Consider the following 12,044-nt stretch of genomic DNA (forward strand, 5'->3'; position numbering starts at 1 on the left):
GTATGTACACACTAAGTACTAATATCGGAGTTGTTTAATATACAATGAAAAACCCTTACTTTTATTATGTTGGTAAAACTATCACAATTAAATTATTGTCCTATCGCTAAAGCGAGAAACAATGGATACTTATCACGTTCACATGGGAAATTTTAGAGCAGGTTCAAAGGCGAAGAAAATGGTTTCCGTGGGAAATTTGAAATGCTTGATTTAAAAAAATGTAATTAAACAACGAGATTTAATTGCAGCACAAAAATAATTAGAGTAAGACACTCTTGAATTGTGTAGGTAGTTTTCGCACAAGTTATAGTCATGCTGTCGTTATATTTTTATACACTTCAGTGAACACGGACCGAAGTCTTTACTGAACAATTCTGTATTCTATTGCATATTATAATATGTACTTCAGAATTTACTCGATCAATTTAACGTTATTCGCATTTTTTTAGTCCAGTCTAATGCCGGGTCCACACTGGCAACATGTCGCGCGACAACCTCGTTAAATTTTACGATAAGTATGATAATTATCGTAAAATTTCTTAAGCAATTATGATAATTATCGTAAAATTTAACGAGGTTGTCGCGCGACATGTTGCCAGTGTGGACCCGGCATAAGATTCAAACCAGCTCGCCGAAGCGCACGCATAACCAGGGCCGCCGTATCCATAGGACACAATGGGCAGACTTCCTGTGCCTAAGGAGGCCTATATTTTAATAATTATTTAAATCTAATTTTTAGTCATTTAAGTGCCTACGATATTTCATAATACTAGTATTGGCATAGGTACTACTGTGAAGTGCGGTTTGCAATACATTAAACACGAACTGCAGTGTCGTGTGTCTTCGCCCTTACTGGGTTTTGAATTTTGGAAACTGTAGTTACTGCCAAGAATACAAATTAGTGGTGTCTATAAAACATATTTAACATTTTCATTATTTTACATGTATTTAATTTATTAGATTGAATACACGTATTGAATGTAGCGATGGTGCGTAACTAAGTAGGTAGGTACCTATTACATAATATATATACAACACTACTAATCGCATAATAAGCAATTAGGCGAAGATTATTATTAGCACAGCACTTGTATTTTATTCTGTGTTGAGCACATAATTCAATTATGCCTGTCACACTCAGAAACAAAATTATGTATTATACATACATATTATTGATATAACTTGGAATAACTAAAACAGATGTAGCGATGATATCATTATATCTTTTGCGATGCGATGTTGAGAACATAAAACGAAGTGAAAACATAATTTTATCCAAGTTAGGAAGGACATGATATAAAAATTAACATTCAATGTTAGAAGTAAATTTACTGTAATTCGGAGTACTTTAAATGGCATGCAATGTGTAACGAATATGAAAGTATTCAGCGGCGATTTTCATTGACGCAAATGACGCAAACGATTCGTCAAAAAGTTTAAGAAGCCTCCAAACAGTTCAAACCAGTTATAACATTATTAAGCAATATGCGTATTTCTAACAAAATGATAGGTATATATTTTACAGAACAAACGTTGAACTATCATTCAACAATGCTAAAATCAGTGACGTTCGTGAGAGAGTAAGCAGATCGTCCGTTACTAAGAGACAGGAAATTAATACCTATATAAATTTCGAATATTATATAAGTACTCACGTACATCTTTTGTAGTAGACTTCGTGGACGTGCAATATAATTGTTATTCATTTATCGTAGGGGGTCTCGAATCAGTTAGTGCGTCGGATCTCTACGTCACTAAAGGCGCCACTAGAATTATTTACATTTACCTACTCAAAAGCTAAACAATATTAGGTATGTACCTTATCCGTGATAATTAATTAAAATTCTGAGTATAGAGTACTTTAGTTACAAGAATAATCGGTCCTCATAAAATGAATAGGTAGGTACTACTAGCCTAAACTCACGCATCTTTTTCAAGGTTTGAGGTCGGAAAGTTATTTATTCACAATACTGCTTGTCATAAATACCAAAGATATCAGCAATATATTTACACGATATTCGTACAAATTCAGAATTCCGGGGACCCATCCCATTCGTTCGATAAGGTTAAAAGATTGTCACCTTGTTAGTACAACGATTTTTGAGGATACGTCGATACATCCACGTCTCGAACTCTGATAGTCTATGGTTTAACGGCCATACCTCCATGTAATTGATAAGTAGGTATTGGGAGGACATAACTGCAAATCATACGCAATCTCTGGCCTATGTGAAGGTACCACAATTGCTAGAATGCGTCTAATTGCGTCCACTGTTTCTGGTAGCAAATATCGTTCCGATGTTGGTCGACCACTGATAGGGGATGGCACAATAAAAATTCATGAAATAACACGTAGTCTATGCTACATCTACAATCTGGCAGGCCTATAAAAACTCGTTTCGAAGAACACCTCCGGTCTTTCAGGAATGGTAAAACAGATTCTCAGTTCGCTAAACATTTGATATCAAATTCGCATAGCATCAGTAACAACATAACGCCGGAATGTTTGCATATATGTAATATAGGTTTAAAATTAAATTTACTCGAACAGTTGGAAATTAATCGCGAATTATCAAAAAGTAATAACATAATTAATGAAAATTTGGTGTTGCATTCGTCGCTACTATTAAATATAATTTAAGTACATGATTAACAGAATTATACTAATAATATGTTAATTGATTAATAATGTCAAGAAATAACCAAAGCACTCGAACACTTTACTTTCGATAAATTTTGTAAATTATGATAACCATTAAAAACCCACTTAGGGTTTTCAAAGTATTAATAATATTACAATTAATAACAAGTATACAAAGTCATAATATTGTTTGAACGAATAAGACAATGTATTCTGTATCTATCTATACGTATAGTATTTAAGCAAAGGCAAACGGCCTATCTGAATAGTCTTGATAATGGTGTCACAACCGAAATAGCTATCGACAAACCATTTAAAAACCTGTAGAATTCAATATTAACTATATTTTCATTTCTTGGGTATAGGTTATTTGTCATAAAATGGTAGTAATATAATAAGTACGTACCAGCATATTTGCAAAGGTAATACTTTAAATATTGCGAATAAGAAATTTCCATCGTTCATTTTTGTCATGGGCATGCGAAAGAAACATAATAAAATATTATTTATTTATACAGATGTTTTAGAATTTTTAGATAGATTAACTGAACAAATATCAACGCCAATGTGACAGAGTAAACATATTTTAACCGACTGGAATGCTTTCCAACATAATTCAAGAAATATAAAATAAATACTTGAATGCATCTAGGTACATGCAGTTTATAAACGGGGAATATATATTCGCACAATAAAACAGACTGTTATCACAAAGTGTCAAAAACATTGAAATATATGAAATACACATAGGAAATGGATGGTTTTCACTAATGAACGACAACTTTTAATTTTATTGGTAGATTTTCATTATGTAAAGAAATAGTTTGCACTTGTCAATAGATTATTGTAACACTTAAAAATGAATAAGTGTACCGATTGCAAATACGTTTTGCTCTTCTTTGCGGATAAATTAATTACTTTTAACACGAGTATTGTATTTGCACTGTACATAATTATTATATTCAGATATAATAGTAGGTATAATATAGTATATAAATCTATGAAGAAACTCACTCAAAAAGAAAATTTAATGAAAAGTTATAATTATGAGATGGCAGATAAATGATATCTTGTATGTCTTCAAAAATATATTATTAATCCATAATCTATTACATATATTAGATTTTATTAATGTGGGGATATTAAAATAATTTAGGTATACAGATCTGAAATATTATGACGTCTCGCGCAATGACGTGACCATAGCCGACCATAGTAACATTTTATGCCGGGTCCACACTGGCAACATTTCGCGCGACAACCTCGTTAATTTTTACGATAATTATCATACTTATCGTAAAATTTAACGAGGTTGTCGCGCGACATGTTGCCAGTGTGGACCCGGCATTAGCAATGAGTAAAAATTATTTGGTTTGGTGAAATATTATATTGTTTCGCATTGTGAATTTTGTCTTTTTCTATGTGATTAGATGTCAACGCTAAGTTTATTTGTATTTTTAAATGTGTGATAAGTTACGTTACTTTTGTTTGGTATTATTTAGTTTATGTGAAATGTTTTCTAAATGTTTAAATATTTTTTGTTAGTGTGAATTTTGACCAACGCGATGTGCGATTAATTCCCACCCTTTATACACTGACCTGTCAACTTGTTCAACAAAATTCATTGATTTGTTTGTAAATAAATGAAATGACGACCCGCTTTGACGTTTCGCTATGAATATTTAGAAATACCCTTTTAACGCTTGTAACACAAATAAAATTACTTTTTTTCTCGGTACGGCACTGGCAAATAAATCTCACAGCACAGAAGTTAAATGAAATATCTTGTAGCTGGTAACCCCAGCTTCCCATACATAATATCAATTCTAATGTATTTTAGATTATCCGATAAAATAATTAATAGTTTCTTTCAATATTTCTAGACAACAACCAAGTAAGTATAATATTCTAGTGATCTAGTCAATGAAAATAAATTTATTGTATGAGATTCCAATTTAAAAAATGACATAATGCATAATTTATTTATTTACCAAAGTAGTTATTAATGCATTTCTGTAAAGCGTAGGTACCTAAATAATTATCAATCGCCCACCGCAAATACTTACCGAAGTGTTCTCTCAGAAAATCTATGACTGTTGTAAAATTAGAAACGTGTCATTAAGTCATAACGCATACTATGTAAGATTTATTTATAAACATAGATTAAATAACTACTTTATGCATCTTAGAATACCTCAATACAACTAAAACTGATAAAATTAAGATTATGGCTAGGTATTCAATTTTTAATATCCGTAAAGATTACCGATGGAGCTCTTCATTTTTCACACATTATAATCATAATAATATGACACGGGGACGGAATGGGCTGAATTTGTGTTTGTTTTTCCAAAAATATCATTCGGTACTGCATCGAATACTAATATAGTGCCCATTTTTAAGGTAGATAAGAAAGCATATATGATAGGCTAATATTAACTTTCACGGTAGAAGATCGAAGAAACGTATGCCCTGAGTAATGAGCAAAATGAAACAATAAACGAATGAAATTGTGTTAGCTCAACTGGTGTTATTTGAAGTCAAAGTCATCATTACATTGGCTGTTATCTGATGTTAAGTTATGTTACAGGGATATTTCAAATTTTTATATTTCTGTTAATATTTAATGATATTATTATACGACAGTAATGCGATGAATGGCATTTCACTAAGATTACATTATTTTTTAAGTTTAAAAACTTCCCACTTTCTTGATACATTGTTGTAGTATCTAAACAGAAAAATGCATTTTCATTTAGGTTTTATTAAGTATTTTCAATCATGGGATTTCGCGATTAAGGCTATACCTCAGCTGAGGCATGGTCTAAAACTCTAAAAAGATCGTGACTAGTCGATGGGCGGAATGCGGGTCGCGGGTGCAAATGACGGAAGCCGAACGAAATATAATTTGTCATAAAAGTTCAACATGCGTCCTTTTTATGTTATGTTTATTATCATATTCGTAATAATAATAGTATATTCATTGAAATGTTATCTAATTTAAGTACATACGTAAAGTTTTTTAGTCATCATTATACGATTTAAGAATATTTTCATGACAAAAGGAATATACGTGCAGACGCCTCGACTATCGCTCTCCGAGTGACAACGCGGCCGTAATTTCGTTCTACATACAGTTGAAAATTATTTGCCGTTTCACTTATGTACGCTCTTAAATAATCGAGTTTCAATTCGAGCTAATTCCAAGATTGCAAATCCTAGTGAGAGGAGGTTGACAGTCGTGGACCATATGTTGCAAAAGCAAGTAGCTGTAACAATAATTTTCAACAGATTGTACTAGACTACTAGAGGATAATTAATTACCTACACTAAACGACTTTGAATACGATAAACAAACCGCCAACGACTGTATCCAACAGTGTTGAAATTAGGTGCATACTAAAAACAGTACGAGGTGTTCCGCGAAGTATTGACTCGCGACTAAAAACGCTTTTCCGAGAGTCACGGGCCATATGAAAATATATCGCACAATACCAGAATACTCCAATGAATGTTAGGTACGCTATTTCTACACTGGCAACGGGGAACGGCTGGTCGCATCTTGTAAATTAATTTAAATATTTGTGCATTTATTCATGTCGAAATGTTTACCGAAATAAATATAAATGACGAACATAAAAAGGAAGGTTACAATGGAACAACTAACGAAATATCAATCAATTCAATATGATGTATTGGGTCGTAGTGGATAATATTTGTGTGGATATGGAAATAAAAATAAATAAAATACATTTTTTGTTTGATGTCAAATAAAACTTTCTATTGATGCGCCGGCTAGATGGCAGCGACTTACCTGCGCGGTATAGTTTGTGCAAACTACTTTACAGAACTTTTTCGTTTACGCGAGCTACAGTTTTCCAGCCCATACACACAGGCTTTCCGATACAAACCGGTTTGCGCGGGTGACCATGTGGTGAAGCATGAGCGTCTAGCCGGCGCTTAACTGTATGAAAGGGAAGTTGGAATAAGTTACTAGAGCTAATGAACGATTCATCTGTCAGTCATAATATAACGAATTGCATATTTATTAGTTTCGAATATTAGACTAGTATTTTTTGTATTATTTGTGAATTAGGCACAGCAGCACGGAGAGATAAAGACGCTTTGCATTAGTATTACAAGCCTAAAATATATATTTTTAATACACAAATTAACTAACCATGATTATTTGTATGAATATGACATATATGACATGTTCCGACATTCTCAGCGATTATGCCTCTTAGATTAGCTTAAATTTCATGGCCAACTATTTCGTAGCATTTCTCTACATAAACACTCCATCTGTTTATTTAATATGTCTATGATCGCAAATATGTGATCAAAGCATAACGTGAATAGCAGTAAAACACTTCATTTTTAATTTCAAAGAGTTGCCGACACGGATAATATTAACCTTTATAAATAGTTTCTAAAGTAAAATAATTGATCTGGAAATGAACTAATGACTCTTATACCGATCAATGTCACTGATTTTTCATTATGTACCTATAAATATTACTGATATGTATTATACCACCTTCCTACCGCAATTCACTGATAAAAAATTAGTTTCAGCATTTAATCAATAATACTATACAGATGTCAGATGATCAAGCATGCTCTGATAATATTATTGAGTGCCTGTGCGAACAAAATAGATAAATTATTGTGAAGGATATTTTAGTTTGAATTTACTATGATAATTTAGTTAGGAATAGTTTGTTTGGGGTCAATTAAATTAAGCTTGAAAGCATCTGTTTCGACTGCTGTAATACGTACAATTTATCTCAGAATTTAATATAAATTTATCCACGCACGTAACAGCGAGCGTCTCTCATGCAGACGTAAGACAACTTCTAAAAGCTTTTTTTTTTTTTTTTAACTGATAGTGATTTCAACTAAAACCGTGGGCTGGCCTAAATTAACTTTAGGTTTATTGTGTCCACTGATTCATAGACAGTACGTATTTTGATATATTTGTAGTTATGTTCGCTACAAACCATTGATGTCTACAAAAAAAAGATATTGATCAACATTAATAATAATGCGCAAAAATCGTTACAATATGCATCGATTAATAATAGGGTTCGCAAATTTGAATCCCGGGATTGGGTTTTAATTTTTAGACACTGTAGTTAAAACCAGATAAAATATAATATATAATATAGATATAATATATAATAACCAGATTCACCAAATATTATTTAAATAAAGTAGGTAGTAGGCATCATACCAGCTTCTAAATAAATTATCAGTAAAGTTATTTACGCGATTTTCATTTCACATGACGTACCTATAAACAAAAGTCGTGGGCTTTGGAATATTTAGAGATTTTAATAAATAACCTTTTCACTATACGTACATACCCATGTAAAATTTAGTACATAATACATATCTACATTGGAAAAGCCCAAGAAACCTACTTATTAGAAGACTATTAGAAAATCTGAATTTTGAAATAAGTGTGGTTCGAAACATATTATAATATACCTAGTCCCAAACGTTCAATCGGTAGTGTAATTTGTAAATCACGCGATATAGGTGTCGGTTTTCCATTCGGTTCAATTTTTTCCAGGATTTTCCCATTAGGAATGTTACTTAACTCACATAGGAATCTATAATGAAACAAGATAACAAGTCTTTTTATAACAATGTGATATAGAAACGTTTTAAGATATTCCGGATAAAGTTGTGAATGGATATTTATTAAGCACCCCTTTTCACGAGATGAAGGGACTGGTATCTCTTTACATAATATATATATATCTACCTCTACGTCTTAAGCATCTTCGTTTATTGGAGACCATAACACAATGTCTCGAACTGTGACTTGTTTTGTATGACTTATTGTAAACACACATATTCACACTGCATACATTGTTACCTATTTAAAAATTACATACTTACGAAAGAACATTTTTTTAGTAAAACTCATTTTTTTCTTCAAACACAAGGATTGATAAGATATTAATTCAGAAAGCCCGTGACTGAAAGACCTGTCCGAGAATTACAGGTTTACCAATGAATAAATTCACGTGAATTTATTTCGATTGTGAGAAATATGATTAAGAGCCTGTACAACAGCCATCAATCGGGTTTCGCATTCACAGTAAATTTCCAGCAAAAAAACCACTGAATGAATATTATTCTTCCAAGTCTGTTTTAACAGGTGTTTATATCATTAAGCCAAATACTCATTTTTACGAGAAAAGCATAATATTATCCAAGCTATTTCCGATGGCCAACACATCATAACATTAATACATACGTACGAGACACAGATAGATTATGTTATATATGTAAAAAAACTGAGATTAATTACGCTAGAAACTGCCATGCTTCAAAGATTCTACAGTCAAATTGAGATCTTGCAGGTATCCTACCTTCGACATGGTTAAAATGGCAGCGGGTATCCAGGTACATAAACACGATATTTTTTAATATAAATATTATTGAAATATTCAAAGTTACCCATATAGTAGCGTGTCTTATATCAGAGAGGATAGAGTATACCGAGGAGTATATATCTACCTAGGAGCCGAGAGGTGAGCTGGGCCATTCGAAAAAAAGCAACATATTTCGGTCAAAATAAAAAGATGAGACTATGCAATTTATATAGAAACCATGCTGAGTAGGTATATCTTTAAAAGTTACGATACCAAAGTGTAGATATCATCGCTAACATCTGAATGTTAAATGGAAAGTGGACAAAAGCTATTACAGAATATTACTGAAGTTTTGGGCAATGAAACAACTTATAGGCATGTATATAAATTAGTATCATTAAAAGAGTATACGTTATTGATTAAATAGCTCTCGTACACGAAGAGAAGGTAGCGGTTTTCTAAAACATAGCTGATTGAAATTAGCCAATATAAACACCAAAGAATTTGCATATTGCAGAGTTATCATTCAGAAGAGTAATTATCCACCTGTACTTCATATAGGTAGGTAGATATTACGAGAAGTCAGTCGTCAAATACCTGATGAATTGAATCGTTTGTATAGTGGGTATTTTATACTATTTAATACTCGGATATACATTTTATATAATATCTATGTATGTACCTATATTGTTTTTAATTAAAGACATTTAATAAATACATTGAAAATCATACTAGCAACAGTAAATGCAAAAATAAAAATGTATTTGTCATGAACATTGATATGAATAACAAAACATTAACATCGACCAGATCTTTTCACGTTTCTTAAGAGCAAAAAATAGTCAAATTCAATAGGTAGTATATATCTGTAGATCGACTAGGAATATTCCACTTAATGTTTGTATTCAATTTGTACACGTAATCACGTCTGAATATAATAATGGGTGTTTATCAAATTTTGATTGAAAGTTGACATGGAGGCAACGCTATACGAGATTCAATAATAATCAATAGTAACTACATAGTCGCCGATTACGGCAAGGCTATGGAAGTAAAAAAATACTTAGTATGTACTACATTATGTGTATAATAAAATAGAGGTTATCTTATCATGTTATGGCGTCATAGTAAATTATTCTGTAAACACCCACGAAAGTAATAATAAACAATGTTTCTAGCTATTGCAACAAGTGAAGCAGTGTTGTCATCTTTTTTATGATAATTGATAACTATTATAATAGAAACGCGGTTACTTTGAAATAGCAATGTGTAGTATCTACATATCTATGTAGGTATATTGAACTTTCGTGTATTTTACGCAGGACCAAAATTATAGTTCAATATTGCAATAAAATATTATGATCATTGAGTTACCCCATCTCCACCCGCCATATTGTATATGCAACCGCGATTTGTGCACGGCCACCTTTCATGACGTTATAAACGTGTCAGAATGAAAAGATTTTAGGGCCATACTTCCTTGTCCCGAAACGAAGCTGCATGGGACTGATGTAGCAACCATGCACCGTGGTGCTTAAAGAAAGAATTTTATAAAAATTTTCAAATGCCTCAAAGTTATATAGTATGATCAAATGAGGGTACATAATAAAATTATCTACAAGTTGCAAAGTTACCACTGAAAACTTTTATTCAAACAAAGATCATAGCGCAAAATCGCCAGCCTTAGAAAAGGCTACAAAATAAAGACAACGCACATTATAGTCATTTAAATCCATAATTCATGATTGTCGTCGATTGCGCGGTTTAAACATAATTTTAGTAGCAACTGGAGACGCATTTGATAGTAGTAGTTAAAATGTAAAAAAGAGGAAGCAACTGATTTAGAAACTAATTACTATAAAATAGTATACAGTATGTAATCATACACATTGCAGGATAACATTAAGCTGTTGTTTTGACATTCAGGTAACCGTGGCTATACAACCCATCATTCGATAACAGTTAGTGAAAATGGTTAATCCTTATATTTATAAACAATACATATAGAAGATTCTAATACTATTAAAATATTTCCCTTCGTATGTAGAACACAAATTATGCCAATTTGTATTCCGACTATAATATTTATACTATTATGCACAGTGATTGAAATCCATGTATAGTGTATACTAAATTAGCCAGGCATTCGAAATCTTTCATACAAAATTGATTGATAAATGGTGTTAATACATAAATGAGATAGTTCAAATAGTAGGCGGGAGTGAATAGTAGAAATTACAGCGATTAATATCAATTAAAAAAATACTATACAACGTCCGTAACAGAACCTTATCAGAATATATTGATAAAGTTGGGGTAGATCCAATTTAGGCTAGCGGATGCAATTTACAAGTATAATAAATTAGCATTGTTTGCTCTGATAAGATATTTTTGGTTTTATCTACTATTTTTTTCTTTTCATGCGTAGATTGTAGATAATAATGTTAGTAAGTAAATGATATGTCATACATTTTGTTTCTAATGAATTTTAAGCAATGATTGATAAAAATAAGATTGCCATCAATAATTACCGCGGTTCAGATATATCTACTTTTATAATTCCGTCATAGTATTTAACTATTCATGATAAGATTAAAATAAATTTGTTGATAAAAAAAATACCAGAAAAGTCATATTATAATCAGGTAGATAATAATATACGTATTCCCAATCATAAATTTAATTATGAAAACTTTTACAATAACACTTTTTTATATCGAACCATAGACACTACAAATATATTATTTTTTAATTCACACACCGTAACAAAACTGAGGCACCCCCGTCCGAAAGAAAAATAAGAAAATGTAAACAACAATAACAGATAGTGCGTAAGTTCGAAATTCGAATCCAAAACGACCGTTTGCGCGCGGGACAAAACCGCGACTGCGCACTGTCGGAAAAATCGGCGCACAGACGAAACATTAGTTGAGTTCAGACGCGTTGACGTATGACCATGAAGGTATATGTAGGTACCTACGTATAATATTGATAAAACAAAATAAATCTCAGAC

General features: G+C 31.8%; 1 protein-coding gene across 5 annotated transcripts in view; it reads right to left on the reverse strand.

The window, feature by feature from the left end:
- The window catches only part of RhoGEF2 (Rho guanine nucleotide exchange factor 2), a 193,492-nt gene that overhangs the window by 87,043 nt on the left and 94,405 nt on the right, over nucleotides 1-12,044 (reverse strand). The window contains exon 1 of one of the 5 annotated variants that reach the window (XM_085954364.1): nucleotides 11,792-11,918. The exons of 1 other annotated variant lie outside the window; for it this stretch is intronic. The gene's annotated coding sequence lies outside the window, so the exon portion shown is untranslated. Of the gene's footprint in view, nucleotides 1-11,652; nucleotides 11,919-12,044 lie in introns of those variants that run through there. 3 more of the 5 variants (XM_085954366.1, XM_085954367.1, XM_085954365.1) reach the window with 3 other exon arrangements.

The sequence above is a fragment of the Rhyacophila brunnea genome, unplaced genomic scaffold (assembly GCF_057557595.1).
Source record: "Rhyacophila brunnea isolate RB1 unplaced genomic scaffold, BYU_Rbru_1.0 scaffold_4, whole genome shotgun sequence".
NCBI lineage: Eukaryota > Metazoa > Arthropoda > Insecta > Trichoptera > Rhyacophilidae > Rhyacophila > Rhyacophila brunnea.